The sequence below is a fragment of the Pimephales promelas genome, chromosome 17 (genome assembly GCF_988280905.1).
Source record: "Pimephales promelas chromosome 17, fPimPro1.hap1.1, whole genome shotgun sequence".
NCBI lineage: Eukaryota > Metazoa > Chordata > Actinopteri > Cypriniformes > Leuciscidae > Pimephales > Pimephales promelas.
In genome coordinates, this window is record NC_142785.1 from 25500919 (window position 1) to 25520074 (window position 19156).

The 19156-nt window shown below is 37.6% G+C and overlaps 1 protein-coding gene and 1 long non-coding RNA gene across 23 annotated transcripts in view; one reads left to right on the forward strand and one right to left on the reverse strand.

Moving 5' to 3' along the window:
• The window catches only part of rbfox3a (RNA binding fox-1 homolog 3a), a 494366-nt gene that overhangs the window by 270672 nt on the left and 204538 nt on the right, over positions 1-19156 (forward strand). Inside the window, exon 5 of one of the 22 annotated variants that reach the window (XM_089122285.1) lies at positions 9860-9943. The exons of the other annotated variants lie outside the window; for them this stretch is intronic. The gene's annotated coding sequence lies outside the window, so the exon portion shown is untranslated. The remainder of the gene's footprint in view (positions 1-9859; positions 9944-19156) is intronic. 22 annotated transcript variants of the gene reach the window in all.
• Positions 4616-7296, reverse strand: LOC148971522 (uncharacterized). The gene is made up of 2 exons (XR_016147102.1): positions 6843-7296; positions 4616-5485 (listed from the first exon to the last, which is right to left on the reverse strand). It is a non-coding gene; the product is annotated as an uncharacterized LOC148971522 (long non-coding RNA).

Here is a 19156-nt window from a genome sequence, read left to right on the forward strand (position 1 = left end):
TGAGACGTTATACTCTGTGATCATTTGATTAGCAGTGTTGTAGTCAGGATTATTCAATATTAAAGGAACTGTTCACCCAACTAAATACTGTTATTATTTACTTAACCACATGTTGTAAGACTAAGACTTTCTTTCTTATGTGGAACACAAAAGGTGATTTTTTTATTTTTTTATTTATTTTTTAAAGAATATCCTGCATTGTTTTTTAATACAATGAAAGTATATGGCGATCATGACAGTTAAGCTCCAAAATATGTAACTCGTTAAAGGGATAGTTCATCGAAAAAAGAAAATTCTGTCATCATTTATTCACCCTCATGTCGTTCCAAACCTGCAAGTTTCCGGAAAACAAATGAAGATCTTTTTAATGGAATCTGAGAGCTTTCTGTTCCCACATTGACAACCTCATTGTGGAAGCTCAAACATGCTGCATTACACATGAATACAAGAGAAATGCATGAAACTAAACCGCTCAATTCATATGGATTAGCTTTACGATCTCTTTATGAACTTTTTGAAGCAATAAAGTGGTAGTTGTGTAGCTGTCAATGAAGGAACAGAAAGCTCTCAGATTTCATTATTTTGTGTTCCGAAGATGAACGAAATTCTTACGGGTTTGGAATGACATGAGGGCGAGTTATTCATGACAGAATTTTCATTTTTGGGTGAACTAACCCTTTAAAGCCGGTTCACTTTCCGGTTCATAGGGAAAAAGATAGCAATACTGAGCAACCATATTGTTGAAATTACTCAAGCCTGATGAACGATAAAAACATCAACAGCCATTAAGAAACCAGAGCTTGTACCTTTATAGCAGCAGAAGCCAAAGTGTGCATGCTTATAATAAACATTATCATCTGTTTGTGTATGATCCGTTAGTTATCCATATTAAAGTTGATGTGAATCATTTGTGTGAGTCTGATCTTTTCAATGAATCTGTTGATTGAATCAATTGTTTCTCAAATATAAATCACTGACTTTAAGATCTGACCTCAGCCGATAACGTTTTTGTATTCCACAGAAAAAGAAAATACAAGGATGTAATATGATAAATGATGACCGCATTCTCATTTGTGGGTCAACTACTGTATTCATCTAAACAAGATGCATTCCTAATCATTCGATTGTTGAATTGATGAAGCATGTACCCCATAGATGTAAAGTTTAAAGAAAGTATATCTCTATAAATTAAGGGATTACATTTGCAGAGATGTGCTGGACCTTTCTCAACCTGCCACGGTAATATGATTAGTCAAAGCTATGTGTTTCCTTGTGGTTAATGTTCTTTTCGTTCTTAGAGATGTTTCTCCACTAGTTCCTCATCAAAAATTAACATAGAAAAAAAAAAAACGTAATGATAATCGCGCAGTGTTGCATTATTAAGCCTGCAGTGAGTGTTTGGAGAGGGGTGAGGGTACTCATCACGCTGATTTGAGGCCTCTCAAAGGACGCACGGGGTTGTTTATGAGGATAATGAGCCCTTCATCTCACCCAACACAGCATACAATGGGCTCATTACAATTAAAATGGCTAAAAAGCAGGCCTAGTGGAAGCAGGGAATGAGCATGATGAGAATTCAGTGGGAACGTTTGGAGGAATGGTGTATTAACCGGCCAGGAAGTCATTCTTAACCCTAGTGGCAGCTGAATTATGTTCCATTACTGAATTGGACCTAATGCTTTTTCTGCCAAACATATCGCTCTTGATGCCCACTTCAGGCAAAGCACTGGTAATGTCCACACTATTGCAAAATATCTCCTGAAACAGCTTGTTTTTCTCCTTCCTGTTGAAATTTCGAACGTTTTTTTGTCCCGATAAACACAATCTTTCAATATTTAGACATGCGTAAAGTGAAATGCGTCGTTTAAAAGAAGACCCTCAACCTCTGATGAGCTACTAGGATCATCAGAACGACCCATTCATGGCTTTGTATGCATCACTGTCTTCAGGCTATAAAAGAATAATGCAGTTATTGATTTGAGCATTTCAGCTCATATGTTTCCACCTCGCCCAGCTCTGCTGCCCAGATTAATTTTTGAATCTTCGATTCATGGGCACATCATATAATGAATAGAGGTGATTCATGTCATTGCTTTTAAATGCTTAAATTGATATGGTTCCCCGCTGATTGATAGTGTAACACTGGCGCACAGTCTGTGTCAGCAGTTATGCCTTGGAGAAATACGTATTGATCATGTTTGGGTGCAGCATTCTATTTTTTAACTTGGTATTTGATAGCATTATGGCTGATTTGCATAACTTTGTCCCTCAGCGTTAATTCGTTACATTGTTGGAAATCCATTTTGGTTACAAGCTTAGTTTAAAGTTCTCTGCTGTCATGTGCGTTGCATTAATCCAACTTTTACAGTCAAATGTTGCACATGGTAGCCTGAAATTATACGACTAGAAGCTTTAAGAGCGTAAGAGTCCCAGAGGGAGAATTACGGACCGTTTTTACACACCCTGTTCCACCTACTTGGTCCAGGAGAGACGAGGAGCAGCCGCTCTGTAATCTGTTGTTCATTTTTCTCCAAAGTGACATCTACTGTCCAGCAGGTGGTACCAAACATTTATCTATCCTCTCTCCCACGCCATCCAGCCTTCAGAAGATTTAGACACCCCAAACAATAGGTTCTCCAGAGACGCCTTTAGTCTGCAACACATAAGTAAACACTGATCCAGACAAAAGGAAAAGACAAACTGAGGTGTTTTAGACACAAAAGTTTTGGTGCAGCTAGACAAGTTTACAGTTTTTTTTTTGTCTCCGGCGAGTTGCTGACATTTTCAAATCTCTTTCTCTCCACTTTGTCTACGAGTCGACATTCCCTGAGTGTCATGCATCGTTTCAATCAAACACTGTAAAATGTTGGGGCTGGTCGTTAATCCTCCTCTCACCCGTTTAATGGTCGCAGCAAAAATGGAGTCGTAAAATTCCCTCTCTTTTTCTCTTATAGAAGGCGGAAAGTGGGGAGAGGGACCCTGGTAGTGGGGCGGGGGGTGGTATTTGCTTCCAGCATACCTTTAAGTGCCCGTATGGCATAAAGTTACCCGTGTGAATCGCTTTGAGGTTCTCTTCGGGGAGAGGAGTGTAAGGTTGAACGAAAGGCATCACAGACCTTTCCTAAAAACGCACTGTAGCCTTTTTTGGTTACAGTATTGGGCTGGAAACTGAATCTCCACTGAGTAAGATCATTTTAAAGCTAAATTTTATCTTCTGAATTGCAAAAAAAACAAAAAAACAGGTTTCCTAAACACTTGCCTTTATGCCATTGATTAGACACAGCTAACCCCAAGCTAATGCCATTGGTTGTGCCATTTTTTGATAATGCCATTACTTTTATAGCTTTTTTTTTTTTTACATGGAAAAATCACACACTTCATACTTAAAGAGATACTCAACCGTTATTTTCATATTAAACTATGTTATTCCCTTAACTAAGATGAGTTGATGCATACCTCTGTAGTCTCAGTGTGTGTACTCAATCGCTTTGGCGCGCGAGACACTTTGATAGCACTTAACTTGCCCAGTTCATTCAATATGGGCCAAGCAGAGAAGCGACCAAACACCTCCACGGTTTCCCTATTTAAATACAGTAACACGAGTAGTGTAACTCGACCTAGGCCGGGGACACAAAATAAAACGTGCTTTTCTAAGCGTGTAAAATGGATAACTATATTGTATGGCGGAATACCACAGCAAGTGCTTGGGAGGACTTCGACTCGGCGCAGTGATATCATCACTCGTGAAAAGTCCTCTCCCTCCTCTCACTCTCCGGAGTGATGATATAACTGCGCCATAGAGTCCATATATATACACCAAGTCAAAGTACTCAAACCCAGACAACTTCGGGCAAATTTAGATTTGCTCTGAAAGTTAGTCTGGCAAAGAGCTCATTCAAGCCCATTTCCAATCTATCGAAATCGGGGCACCAATCAGAAATGTTGGGGCGGGCTTTACACGATGATGACAGCGCTGGAATTTTGAAGCAGATTTTGTAGCTTAAATTATGAATGCCGGAAAAATTATGAAAATTATGAAAAATCAAAGATGAATGCCGCCGTCGAACATCACTCGTTCGAATCAGCTATCGTGTCTCTTTTAAGCGATTTGAAAGTTTCCTTTTTGTTAAAAACCAAGCAAAGAACAACGGCCGACGCTCTGCATACATCATCTCCTGGTTTTAGGTCTATCCGCGATGTCTGTTGGTGACGCCCCTCTGGAAATGATTTGTCTATGATGCTTTGCCAGACCATAACTTACAACTGAGAATGGTCTTTTTCTAACTAGGCTACCATACAATATACACTGTAAAAAATTTCTTGTCAAATTAACAGTAACTTACTGGCAACAATTATCCAGTACTTGCTGTATTTCATTTAACAGTAAAATTACCGTAACACTAACAACAGTACTGTTAAGCATACTGTAAATTAAATAACATTATTTTACTGTAATTTCTTACCATATTAAAGTACAGAATTACACTGTTAATTTTTAATAATACTGTGTAGTATGAAATGTTATTGTATTTATTTTATAGTGCTACTGTGTAACCTGTAGAAAATCCGTAGAAATATTATTTTAACTGTTAATGGGAAATAGAAAAAAGAACAATTGAAGCTTTAACTGCACAAGGTTTATTGTGTATTTTCAAACACATTAGCGCATTTATAATATACATTTAAATACATTAATACAATTAAATACATTAATAATAAAAATGTAATATAATACAATAAAAATCATGCATGACAATCATGAACAATTATGCATAAATACATGCAAAAAAAATATCAGGTAAAATAGAAAAGATTAAAGGGGTGCTATCTGATCAATCTATTAGAAAGATAGTTCATAACAACTCATCCACCCACTCCCTGCTGGGGTAAAACAGCTTAAACTAGTCTAAGATTGTCTATTGGTTTGAGATAGACTGTCTAACTGGTCAGTTGCTGATTTTAAAGGGTTTTTGGCTGCTTTCTATCTAAGGGACCAGATTTGCAGGGCTGCGAGACACATATAAACTTATAAACTATAAAAGCTTTGAAAAGTAAACCACCAATCCAGATGAGTATTACAAAATGACAAGTTATCCAGTGTCCTTTAAAAAAAATAAAAATAAAACACAAAACAACCTCATCATGCACATGTGCCATGAAAAACTTGCATTATGGTATTAATAATCATTTATATGTAGACTTATGTTCTAACTTTTGCAATAGGAAGTTTTCTATCCAAGCTTTTATGCAATTAAACCTTAAACTGTACAACAACGTTTATTTTCACACAACAATTCTTAACAACTTGCAGATAGACAAAATTCACAGATGGATAATAATCTGTTTAAAAAGTTCTCAGTGGGTCAGTGCTGGACCAAGGTATAGTAGTAGTAGTTAGATAAATAGAATAATTAAATTAGATTAGATTTACAATTCATCGGTCGTCAAGATGGATAGGGGTCTTCTTAACATGCACAGCTCACACCTGTGGAAAAGGAGAACAGACAAGACAGTTAAAATACAGTACGTTTTTGTTGTTGTTGTTTTGGCTAAACAGCAAAAACAGACAAAATTATGTCTAAAGTGTAATTCACTTAATACTAAAATCTTGTTTGTTGGACTGTTGTTTAAAATCAATTGTTAAAGTATGTTCATTATGTCCTCAGTTGTATGCTGTGTAATATAATGCAATGCTATACTGTTCAGTGTTGTGCATATGTTTATGCCACAAGAGGGCACTAAAGTATAGGCTATGGAGGATGCGTTTGTATTATTATTATGTTTGTCCAAGTTGATTTACCATAGTTAAGAGGATCATATTACTGAGAGAATCTTCATTAGAGACTGATGTGTCAGTGTCAACAGCTGAAATAAATATGCCAAGAACGGCTAAAGATAACTCATCTCTATCGTCCACTCTTTTCTTTTGAATGCAACGCAAGCTGAAACATAACTCAACATCAATTCATTTACGATCACGTGAAAACGTAGGTTAAATCTTGCTTGTGTGATACATGACTTAATATTTTGGACAAAAATACACCTGGGCGCTTTCCGTGGTCCATCAGTTATCACTGAGGTAACGTTAACGTTAAATGGCAGAACGCCAGGTCAGGATTTACACGAAAAAAAAAAGCGTGAAAAAATCAATAAGAGGAATTGACACTTTAATTTTATAACAATAAATCCGAATCCTAACCTTGGATATCCGATTTCAGGATATCGATTTTCAATTCCTAACCCCTATAAGTTATAAAATAATGAACGTGCAGGCGCTTTCACCGACTTAACGTGGTAAATAACAAAATGATTAGACCATTTTGACCTTAGGTTACATATGAAATATATGTTAATAAAATCACATATTTAATCAAGTAGCTAAATTAGGCTATCAAGATGAAAGAAATCCGCGTCTGACTTATGCTAGGCTTATAACATTCCGCGGCCAGTTCTTTCTAACGTTAATCTGTTAACGTACGTAACTCGTATGGTTTGCATAAAAATATGAATTACTAACCAGATATCTATGGCGAAAACGTTGCCGACAGCGACGCGATGCACGGCCTGCGCGTTCTTACAGAGAGAAGGGAACTGAAGAGTTCTTCATAAAATGGCAGCTGGTTGTGGTTATTTTTCGCGGTCATTTCGTACTAATGTATTTGAATTTACAGTAACATGCCCCAAATGGCTACATTGAAGAGTAGCCTATCATATACATATTATATTAAAATGTCTAGAATAGATTAAATTGAATGTAGAAATCGTGGTCAGCTATTCTAAAAAACTTTAAAGTTATTAGCTAGAATCCGTATACACATTATAAGAATTATTAGCCTACTTACCAGATGAAGAAGTTGCAGGTCGGCAGAAAAGACAGCAGCACCACTGACACGACAGAGAAACTCTTCCAAAGTCAAATATGCTTTCATGCACACCCCACTGACATAAATTATGTCATAAATTATGACTGTTAATGGTCAACCAGTGCTACATTTTTATTTTAAATGTAAGAATAACATTAGTAGGCTAGCAATTTTTCCGTGGAACTGTGTGTGGTGTTTTTCGCGGTCAATTTGCACTGTATTTAGATTAACAGTAACTGATAATTTCCCAGAATGCATTGAAATTCTACAGTAACATACTGTCAACTGTGTGCACAGTACATAACTGTTGAAAAAACAATTTAATACTGTGAAAACAACTAAATCTACTGTAACTTACTGTACATAGATTATACAGTAAGAAACTGTTGAGAAAAACAGTATAATCCTGTGAAAACAACAGAAATCATTTACAGTGTAGTTATCCACTTTACATGCTTAGAAAAGCACAAAACGTGGAGGTGTTTGGTCGTTTCTCTGCTTGGCCCATATTGAATGAACTGGGCTAGTTAAGTGCTATCAAAGTGTGAGGTATGCATCAACTCGTCTTAGTTAAGGGAATAACATAGTTTAACATGAAAAAACAATGGAGCATCCCTTTAACCAAAGGTTGCTCCAGGTGGACTGTCTCTGTAAAGTCGATTTGTGTGTATAGAAGAAGTCTTAATTAAATTAGTGGAACAAGTTGGATGGCTCGCTGAGGAACCGAATCCTAAGAGGGTCGAGAGTCCTCTCCAAACACTTGGGTGTGCCAGCTAACGGCCCTGGATAATGCTGGAGTCAGTGCTTCTAATTTTGTCCTCCCGCTTCATTCTCTCAGCATCGTTGCCGGTGTGATAACTTCATCACTAAACAATTAAAAGCCCTCCTTCCATTTCCGCACATATCGACAAAAGAAGCAGCAGAGGAGCATATTAAAATGAATAAAGCTATATAAATAAAGGTGACTTGACTTGACTTGCGGCAGATGACGCAAGCGGGAGAGTGCGAGAACTGTCTGGGAGCGGAGACTGTTTGCGGAACATTTGTACTTGCGAGAGGCTTTTGATGTTGTGTTGTGAAAACACATGTTAGTGCTCATTATAGCGCTGTTCCTCAGCCCTTCATTTGTATATTGTGCTGGGCATGGGCACTGAGGAGGAGCCATCTACCCTACAGAAAGTGTGCACCCTCTCTCCACATTCCCCCCATTCATCATGTTGACACCAGCGCAGCTACTTTTGTGAAATGGAGAAAAATGGTTAAGTCAGCTCTTTCCCTGAGCCTCTTCCAAGTATGTGTGTGCGTGTATATTTCCGTGCGTGCTTGTATGAGGAGTTTGCGCGTGTGATGAACATTGGCTGGTATGATTTGAACATGACGTGCGAGACGAAAATGATTTTTTTAACATGTTGAATGAATTGTATTTATTTATTTATTATCTGTTTTGCTTTAGAGACATACATTCAATTAATTAAAAAAAAATAGTAACTGTATATACACACACACACACCTGTTTAACCCCTAAATACGTGCATGGAGACATTGTAAAACTATACAATGGCAAAAAGCAAGGTGTAACACGGTTCAATCCTACAATTACCTCATTCTGAAATCATACAGACTCAATCTCTTTCCCTCGCTCTCTCCATTTCTGTCTTGTCTGGCCTGCTGTTCTCAACTAATACTGAGATTTTATCAGTTTCCCAATCTACTGTCTGATTGAAGACTGAGGAGGACATTAACATACATGGTCTGTCACACACTAGAAGACACAAATAAATGAGCAAATTTCCATTTCCTCACACGTCACCTTCATTTATGCCTGATGCTTTTCAAAATAGACAGATTGTCCTCTTTCTGTTTGGTCCTTCCAAATATTTTTTTAACTTTACCCTGGCTAAGAATACCAAATCTAGCAATGTTTCAGCAATGAAGAAAGTTTCCTCACACTTACCGTTTCAAATAGGTTCGCAAATCTGAAATGCTTTACAGCACTTTCTTTACAATTCGCTGACAATTTGTTTGTGTAATGTGTGTGTGTGTGTGTCCACTTGCAAGTGTGTTTGTGCATGTGTGTAAGGAGACTATGATAAAGCCATGGACCAATTACACCTCTTTTCCTCCGCGATTGTTATCTTAAGGGCTGTTGATATAGTCTTTGTTAGGAATGTTTAATCTTCATTAAAGATTTAAGGGGAGAAAAGTCACTTGAGAAATTCGGAAATTAAATATTTAATGAGCTAATTCCTATCTATGGCTCACACCTTTACCCAGAGCTCAGTGTTTCTCATTGTCGTTAGCCATCAGAGGTCATTTTAAAACCTTTTACGGAGTAGGACATTAAAATGGATCACAGCTCATTTTTCTTGTCCACGGCAAGCACTGGACCGACATATCAGACTTTGAACTTTTAAAGTCTCCTTCTTTAAGGTTAAATCAACTAATTATGAGACTGAGATTTTATACCCTGAAGATGTCCGAAATTCAAATGAAGCCGAGCCAGAGTGCGAGGATTTCGTGCTGATTATCTCTATACCCGCTCATAAGTGCTTCATTTCGGGACGTGTGTGCTCGCTTGAGTTTGTTGTGTGTCCGTCAGAGTTGACTGATGGGTAGATGTTTTAACTCGACACAGAAGTTCCGCTTAGTTGCTCGGCTGTTTGCTGACACCAAGCGTTCGCACGCAGGTTTATAGCCTCTTGTGGATATTGAGAGGTGTCCATGAGCGGAGAGGTTGGCCTGCTCGCTCTCTGGCACTGCGAGCGAGACTCCAAGACGGAGGAGCTCGGACTCCCTTCGTGTCACACGGTATTTGTCACATTTCAGTGAAGTGAACCAGGAAATTTGCTGGGCCATTGCTCAGGAGAAGAGGCGGAAGAGAGATAGGTCCTGATGATAGAGAGGGGTGGTGTGTGAGAATGTGTGTGTGAGAGAGAAAAGAGATTGATAGAGGCAGTAGGTCCAATCTGACATCTGCTGAATTGTCCTCTTTACAGTTTGGCACCATAAGGACATTTGAACTCATGGGTAGTGGCTACATGTAGACTGTATTCACGCTTCCTGGCTTACCGCTCCGCTAGGTAAAAACGCATTTTAGCCACTGCATGTGCATCTCTTTCATACAGTTTGAAATATAAATTGTCTACCTTTCTAAAAACTACCAGCATGGATTTCCATCCATAAATATGACTGTCATCATAAACTGTGATTATATTTCACAGTATTCTCTCTATTTTTTTTTAAAAAGCAATACAATACATATTTAAAAAAAAAACATTACCGGCCTGATCCTTGTCCAGTGCCAGAGGTCTCAAGTAAAAACTGACAAGTACTGTACCATATATAATTACAGTTTATGATTACAGTTATATACAGTATTTCCTGTGATGATGCTGAATTACTACAGTCTTCAGTCACATGATCCTTCAGCAAAAGAACATTCTCAAGAAACATTTCTTCTTATTATCAATGTTGAAACGGTGCTGTTTTTTTCTATTTTATTTATTTATGTATTTATTGTGTAAACTGCACTGTAAAAATATTGTTGGTTTAACTTAAAAAAGTTAAGTAACCTGGTTGACTTAAAATTTCATAGAAATGGAAAAAAGTGAGTTAGTCCAATGAAGGAGATTGATTTAATCATCAGAAACTCATAATGATATGTTATCTGAACTAAATCAATTATTTAAGTTGATTTGACAAGAGAAAAAAATGTTGTGAATACTAATTATGAACTAATCATTTTTTTTACAGTGTGTGATACATTTTTTTAATTATAATTAATAAATAAAAAAACAGACCCCAAACTTTTAACATTTAATTACATTTTGTCAGTACAGATGCATTTCAGTAAGTATTATTTTGTGATTTCACTTCAATGACACAAACGTGTCATTTACATTTTTTCCTTCACCCGTAACTTCTTTATTTTTGAACACAACTCCTTTTACCTTTCTTAGTTAATTCAATTTTCTTTAGTATTTTCTAAATGATTGATTTATGTTGTTGTACACCATTTTGTTTTGGTTTGCATATTTGTATGAATATGAAAATAATCATTTTATAATATGATTGTAAAGTATTTGACATGAGAACATCAAAATTGAAGAAGAAAAGTTAAGAGAAATAGAACATTTGTCTTTGTCAGACATTGCTGACCTGTACTGTTGAAGTTCATTACTCATGTGTATTACTTAATGTAATGAACTTTTTTGAAAAGTGTTTTAAAGATGCATATGATTTGATGTGAAATAGCATTTGTTGCATTTCTTCAAGTGCCAAGTAAGCTTTCCTGAGCATCGGGAGGCTGTTGTCAGTGCTGGTTGAGGAAAAGGCCTCCACCGTGGAAAGGAGTCCTATTGACCAGGCCTGTAAAAGGAAGCTGCACATGTTCATTTAGCTGGTCGCCCACTCCTGGGAGGCCATTGATTGCCTCAGAGTGAGACTGTAATCTGCGTGATTGTAACGTGAAGAGGGGTTTCAACGGCGCACAGGCACATTTTATTGCAGGTGGAGAGGACCCTGGGGGGAGGGGATGGGGTTCTCAGGGGCAGAGAAGATGGAGATTGGGGGGGATCGGGCTCTTAAAACGAGCTGAGGGTGAGTTGTTAAGTCATTGATTACTTGCCGACTGAGATTACAGAGGTGTAATGGCTGTGCGCAGATAACATGGCGAGTGCTTTCTCTCGCTCTCAGCGAGCGTGTGTGTGTGTTCTCGTGCTGCTGCTCTTGTTCTTTAAAGGAATAGTTTGCCCGGAAATACATAATGTCAACATTTATTCACTTTCATGTTGTTCTTTTTGACGTTCTTCTGAGAAGCACAAAAAGGAGAAAGTTGGAACAATCTTTTCTCATATTTCAAATGTCAAGTCTTTTACTTTGTGTGAGGAACAGATCAAAGCTGTTTATTGCACTTTATATTGGCATGCACAATAAAATTTCAGTTATCAAATGATGATATTGTTTTAGATTTTGTTTTTATTATTCTATCAGTCAATGTTGGATATGTATCTGTTGATATTGGATATTTAATTGTTCATTATATTTTTATGTAGATTACATTTGCTTTAATCTAACTCTCAAAGTTAATTAATTTATGATAAGTATACTACAAATACATTTACATATTCATGTACTTAAAAAAATATCCTGCAATAGTATTTTTGGTATACTAAATTAGTATACTTTAAGTCTGCTAAATTGGAACAACTTATTTTGTACTTAAGAAATATCCTATTAGAAATTGTGTAGAAAATATACTATTAGAAATAGTGCTGAGGTGCAACAGATTTTTTGGCTGTCCTAAAATGGAACTATTGCATTTAAATTATAAATAGATCACACTCATAGATATTAAACATTTAGGCTTAATATCAATAAATGTGCATTGTGCAATGTAGAAGTACTCAAAATAAAGTTTATTCATTATAATATTTATAGCAGTAAGTCTCAAGCAATAGTATACTTGGAATGAAATAAATATATTTTAAATACAGTGTGGTATGTGTGTAATCTTCAAAATAAATATCTATTTGTACGGTACATCATTACATACGGTATATCGGTATATCATCAAATTATATTGTGGCATTTCAAACAGTTGATTTTTAGTGTTTTTATATTTAGGCAAAGTAGTGTAGAATTTTAATATTAGTAATGTATTGTTTATTGACTATAACAGTGTTTTATTTTTTTATTTATTTATGCAAAGTAATGTCGAATTTTAATATTAGTCATTTATTGTTTATTACATAACAGTGTTTTATTTTTTTATTTATTTAGGCAAAGTAGTGTTGAATTTTAATATAAGTCATTTATTGTTTGACTATAACAGTGTTTATTTATTTATTTATTTATTTATTTAGGCAAAGTAGTGTAGAATTTTAATATTAGTCATTTATTGTTTATTGACTATAACAGTGTTTTATTTTTTTATTTGTGTAGGCAAAGTAGTGTAGAATTTTAATATTAGTCATTTATTGTTTATTGACAATAACATGAAAATAATTGTTGACTATGTCAGTATAGAAAGACTTCAATTTTGGTCTGTTGCCCACACAAATATATCATATGGCTTCAGATCATTTGAAAAATGCTTTTTTGTTTGTTGTTGTTGTCATTTTGGAGATTAATCGCCCAAGTGCCTCTTTATTTTCATCATATGAAAAGAGTAACCAGTACAATCGTGATATATGCGAGTAAATGAGTTGTTTTGGGTGAACTTTCCTTTAAAAGAAGCTGCCCTTTTGTTTTTGGCTGGTATTGACGTCCTGCGTCGTAGTTCTCGCTGTTATCCTTATGTCAAACAATAACACAACCATTACGAAAATCCCTGTTGGTTGCAGCGGAGTGATCAGAGCCCTCTGCAAGCGTAATTGATGCGTTTGCTAGCGCCTCAGAGGTGTTCGTAGAGGGACTAAAATGGCAGTATCATAATTTCAAACTTTAACAAAACAAATTGTATTAACATGGCCACCCCGCCCTAATGGTGCGGACTGGAGATGTGGTGCTTGTTTTAGCTGTAAATTGCACTCAGCAGGGAGTCCCCTGGGCTTCTGGCCATTTACACTCCTAATGAGTTATTGGGCACCCAAGAGCAGTGGCTCTAATTGCTTTGGCTTTTTCACTCCAGTCGTCCAAACTGGAGGCATTAGCTTCCTGGTTAAGAGGACCGCGAATGAGGAGGGAAAGCAGGAAAATAAGACAGCTGTTGATGCCTTGATCACTTAAGTTCACTGTCAGGTAGAAGAGAAGCTGTACTCGAGCAGGTTCAGATGTGGTCTAACTTTTTTTAGGGCCTTGTTTGTTGATTGGTCTCCTGCATGTTAGTCCCAGAGTCCCAGAATTGGCAGTCTCGGATCAGGTTGCTAGATTCTCACTCATGCAGTAGAAAAAAAAAAAAGAAAAAAGTCTCCTCTTGTCTCTGTATGTTTAAAGCAATACAATTACACACATGCCTGTATAGTGCTACTTTCCCATTATTCTTTCAACGTTTGAATTATTGATGTAATGAACCGCCACACGGGACTCGTTAGAAAATGGAAATGTCTCTATATACTGGAATGTGAACCATTCTAAAAGGCAGCGTTGAATATGTCTACTTAACAACCATTTGGAACATGCAACCTGCACAGAAGAGCGCAAATACCCTTGACTGCTGAGTGCAATTGCCATCATGTCTTTTATAACATGTAGAGATAACTGTTGGTATAGCCTTTATGGATTTTGCACTCCACCACAGAAACAAAGCTATTCCTCACACTCAAAGCCTGAGGGAACCAGCTGTTTCTGCAGGCCATCAACCTCAGAGAGATGCTGGAGACCAAGCTAAGAGGAGTCACGCATCAGCTTGACCCCGTTAGGTGCGCCTCAGAGGGTTTCTGGTAAGTCAGCCGCCATCGCCAACCCCTTAAGGAGTGATTGACAATTTGGCACGCCATGTAGCACGCCGGCTGTGCGAATGAAAATGCATTTTTAATGGTCATCCATGACCATAGCAACTAGGGTTTGCAACGGCCCATCCAAACTGTCATAGAGCGGATCGAGCATCCGACGGGTCCTGCTCCTGTTAGTCTGCTTAATTATTTAGTGTGTATGTATTTACAATAGGTTGAGAAAGGCAAGAGAGAGTGGTGCAGTGTACATCTATAGCATGCATAATACATGATCCCGCTAAAGGCAATATGAGAAGGGGTGGCGCACTCTCATATTTTGGGCTTTTCGTGGCGTTGGGAGTTGTAGTACAAAAATGCACCATTGGAAAACCTCGTCCGACAGATTACTTGTCCTCGTCACGCAATATTCTCGAAATGACATCGGTGGGCTGAGCTTGAGAACAATCTGCAACGCGTGTTTTATTGGCTTGTTCTGGCTGTCTGGAACAACAAGGAGCGTTATGTAAAAACACCAGCATATTGTTGAGTGCTGAACTGGAAAGTTTTGTCTTGGGAGAGCCGGAGTTCAGAGGGGAGGGGGGTTTGCTTTTGTTAAGCATGCTCTGCCTTTTCACTTCTGCTTAAGTTCCTCCTTTAATCATGAGCGTATAATTAGAGAGGCCTGCAGTATGCAAATGTATTCGCATTTTCTCCAGGTTGTTATGCAAACTTATTAAAACGTATTAAAATCATGGATAATTGCAGAGGAGCCTGTGGTGAAGATGAGTCGGATTTTTTTTTTTTTTTTTTTTTTTTTGCCTAATGATAATTGGGGACAGCATAGATCGTTTTCTCTAGTAATGGGTTAAATTAAGGGTTAAATATGCTGAATTGCTGGGATGGAGTGACCCGCTAGTATCAGGAAAGTATCCATCATGTGCTGTCAGTATATCTGATTACAGAATAGATCTGAATGCAGTTTTTCCCCTTTGAAGGTCTAATGCAAATGATTAAACCTTTGCATTATTTACGCTTCAGAAGCATAGTGTTATTGTTTGGATTTAATACAGTAGAGATGAATGCAGTTTTGAATATGGCAATTATCAAGGGCGTCAAAGAAAATGTTTCGACTTGACCTTTTTGTCTCCAAAAAGCAAAACAACAAAACCAAATGAGAGATCCACATGTGCATGATTTGTAATATCAAGTGTCCTTTTTGAAAAATAGAGAGCAAAAGCTGATTTATTCACCAGCACTTTTCATTTGACTTTATACTCTATAATCACGTTTTGAGTCAATGTTTTAGAGTCTGCTGATTCTGGACAGGATCAAGACCTCAGCAATAAGTGATCCCCTGTGATATTGCTGTGTAAACTCTCTTACCGTCGCCTCTATAGATCTAATGTGGTACTTGAAAATCCATTTCTGCTATAAATATTCAAATCTGTGCCTTTCAGGTCTAGAATATCACATTTAGCAAGATCAATATCACTTTGCCTTTGAAATCACGGAGGCACATTTAGTGGATACTAGGGGTTGTCACGGTACCAAAATTTCAGTAGTCAATACCAATACCAGTCAAATTTCATGATTATCGTTCGTAATCATTTCGATACCGCAGAAGAAAAATAATGGGCGTTTCTTTAGACGGTTTTAACCGCCTTGTGGAAAATGCATTTCATATCGCTGCAAGTCTAAGTCTTAGGGCAAATTTCTTGCATTTTCTAAATTCAAAATAAATCAAATTAAATAATACTTTCGTCTTGTTTGCATCATTTGGCAATTAGATGGATAATCACTGCTTATAAAAAATATAAACTAAACTACTAAAAGTAATGGTGGAAACTATAGGGGGAAATTACAGATGTATTTTTTTAATAAAAAAATGTATATTTTTCACAAAATGAAAATTGAGTTTTTTTTTTTTTTTTAAAGCACCATGAAATCTCTGCCTAAAGGCCTGTTCACACCGGGACGAATTTTGTGCACAATAGACTACACAAAGGTAATAAAAAAAATTAAAAAAAACGCCTCAGGTTCGTTTTTTTTAGTTTGACGCACCGCGTAAAAACTATCCGACCAATGAGAATGGCGCTTTTGTAAAGTAAAACACGACTTGGGGGCACAACACAAAACGGTATTGTCTACACTGCCAGGAAGAAATAAGACAAGGAAGATGTGAGGCAAGATGAATGTAGAGCTGCTGATCTCATTGATGTCAGAAGATGAATAATTATATAACAAACGCGACAGCGACTACAAACATCTTGATAAGAGAGAACTGTATGGAGTGGTATTGCAGAGCAAATGGGCGCTATCTAATGTTAGGGAATTCATTTGCATGTTCACTCGGCTCATCGTCAGCGAAAATCGCTTGGGTGTGAACACAAAAAACGCGTTGAAAAATGCTGGTGAATAAGGCACGCTGATATTCCTTAAAGTTAAAGAAACACCCTAAAATGCTGCTTTTTCTGTGGTATCTACTAGAATTTTGGACATCGCTTGCGGATATCACCCCATTTCCTTATAATTTCCTGGACACCACTGCAGAATTAGGAAAGAAGAATTCCTTAATTCAGTTTTGTAATTTCAGATCCCTTCGACGAATTCTCCATAGAGTCTGCAAACTGTTGCTTTATGTATGAGTGGGTGATTTAGAGGTGAGGTCTTCTTTCTTGCCCATTTCAAAGTGCAGGGCTCAAACAAGCGATCAAGAAAAGAGCTAAAGGCTGAGGTTCAATGACGGCATGGAGCTCAAAGGCTGCTGTAGTAGATAGCGGCTTGTGGCTCTGCCACTGGCCCGAGTTATGTTTGAACCTCTGACCTATGCACTGAAGCAATATGGTAGTGGTGACAACTTAACCCCATATAGGTTTAAAAATGAAATGCCTCAGGTTCACGGCAGATGATACAATCTGTGAGATTGTTTAATGCAACAACCTCAGCCATCAAATTTCCCTGGCAAGTTGTAATATTATCCATTCTTCAGTTTTACTTCCTGTTCTCCCATGTAAAAAATGATGGGGTTGAGCCACAGGAGCGGCAAAGCCAATTACAGAGCAGAAATCTGATGATGTTATTCTAGGCATGATTTATGGTAATTGACCCCATGCCGCGATGGTCATAATTAATCTGCCTCGTCACTTGTGGAAAAGGCCAACTGCTGGAGTGTATATATATTGCGTAGCTGTGGGATCCTATTGTCTCTCAGCGACGCAGTGAGTTGAGCCGTTCTGTCTGAATCAGCGCCTTTGTCCCCCTTAAGCCACTCTCCGCAGCCCCGAGCCAGGTTTGCTCCCCTCTTTTTGTTGTTCTCTCCCTCCTCAACTTTTCTCTCCACCATCTTTCACACTCTCATACGCACAGCGCTGCACTCTTTTCTGCTGTGTCCCTGTCCCCTGCGGCTTTGGTGACCAGGGGTTGGAAATATGGAGCGAATGAAAGGAAGAAAGATGGTGGTGGTGGAAGGGCGAGGGGTTTGCAGAACAGAGATGGCAGTGTTTTCTCTCCTCTCTGGGTTTGGATTAGCATTTGTGCGGTTGGCTGGCAGCTCCAAACAAGCCTATCAGTGGATGGCTTTGATCAGTGCTGTCGCGGAAGCATTGTAGCTAATGAGGGCCTGTGAGTTACTGTGCCCACTATTATTGAAAAAAAGAATTTGAAAGTTTTGGGTGGGGTGACTACTTTTAAAACTTTTAAACTCAAAAATGGAAATTCTGCCAGTTTCTCTTTTTCATACACTCTTAGAAAAAAAGTTCTATAGAACCTTAAAAGGGTTACCTTAAGGGTTCTTTGTAACCAGGAAAGGGGTTCAATATGGAACCTTTTGGGTTCGTTCATTATCATTTGTTTTGTCCTTTCTGGATTAAATATTTCATATTATTGACAAACATCAAGACCCTAAAATGTATTTATGAATGCATGTGAATGACCACAAAATTCAAGATATGGGGGTTAGAAAAGTATTTATATCATTTTATGTAGTTAATCAATATCACACGAAGAGAAGCCATTTCAGTTTTTCTACTCCAAAAATCAGCATGATTAAAATGTGATATTAAGTTACTACAACGGTTTAATAAACTACAAAATGTTGCAGGATAATGAATAATAGCCTATAAAGAACCTTTGTGCCAAAAGGGTTCTTTCTTGTCATTATGGAACCTTTTTTAGCATAAAATGTTCTTTGGAGTTGAGTAGAACCCAAATGAACCCCCTTTTCTAAGAGTGTGTTGTTTCAAACGTATACTTTTTGTGGGGATGTGATGGGGATGCATGCGTTCCTTTCAGAAATGATAACCCTATGATTTTATCATCCACTGCTTTGGGGGCCTGAAAAGTATGTGGGGCTTACAAATAATTGTCATTTGATTCATTTATAGAGTAATTTTTTTCAAAAAATGTATTGATAATGATCAGACAATAAACACTTCAGTGCCCTCTGAAGGCATCATTTAGGTAGTTTGTTATGCAGCGTGTAAGTCTAGTGCTCAGTCTTACAATATTTACAGTCATGCAAATTAATTCATGAATATGACCTATTTAGATAATAATAATGTAATCATTGTGGAAGTTTAGCGAATTTGCTTTACCAAATCGCTGCAACAAATAGAATTACACTCTGATTCCCTGCTTCCCCTGTAGGTGAGATACTGTTGGACTGCATGGAAAGCAGTGTTCTGGTTCCATGTAAGGGCAGTGTGAAACAAAAATGTTCTATTGACCTGTTTCCCTCCATTATGTGTGCACTGGAATCCCAGGAGCTAAATGGCAGGGGCCACTATAGAGTTCTCTCCCTTTCTCCTCCTACCTGATTCAGTGTGATCCCAATCAGAGTGAGGGCCTCCTCAAGAGCAGTGGGGTGAAGAAACGAATCTCCCATTGCTTAAATCCCGAATGGATCTGCCGAGGAGATACAGC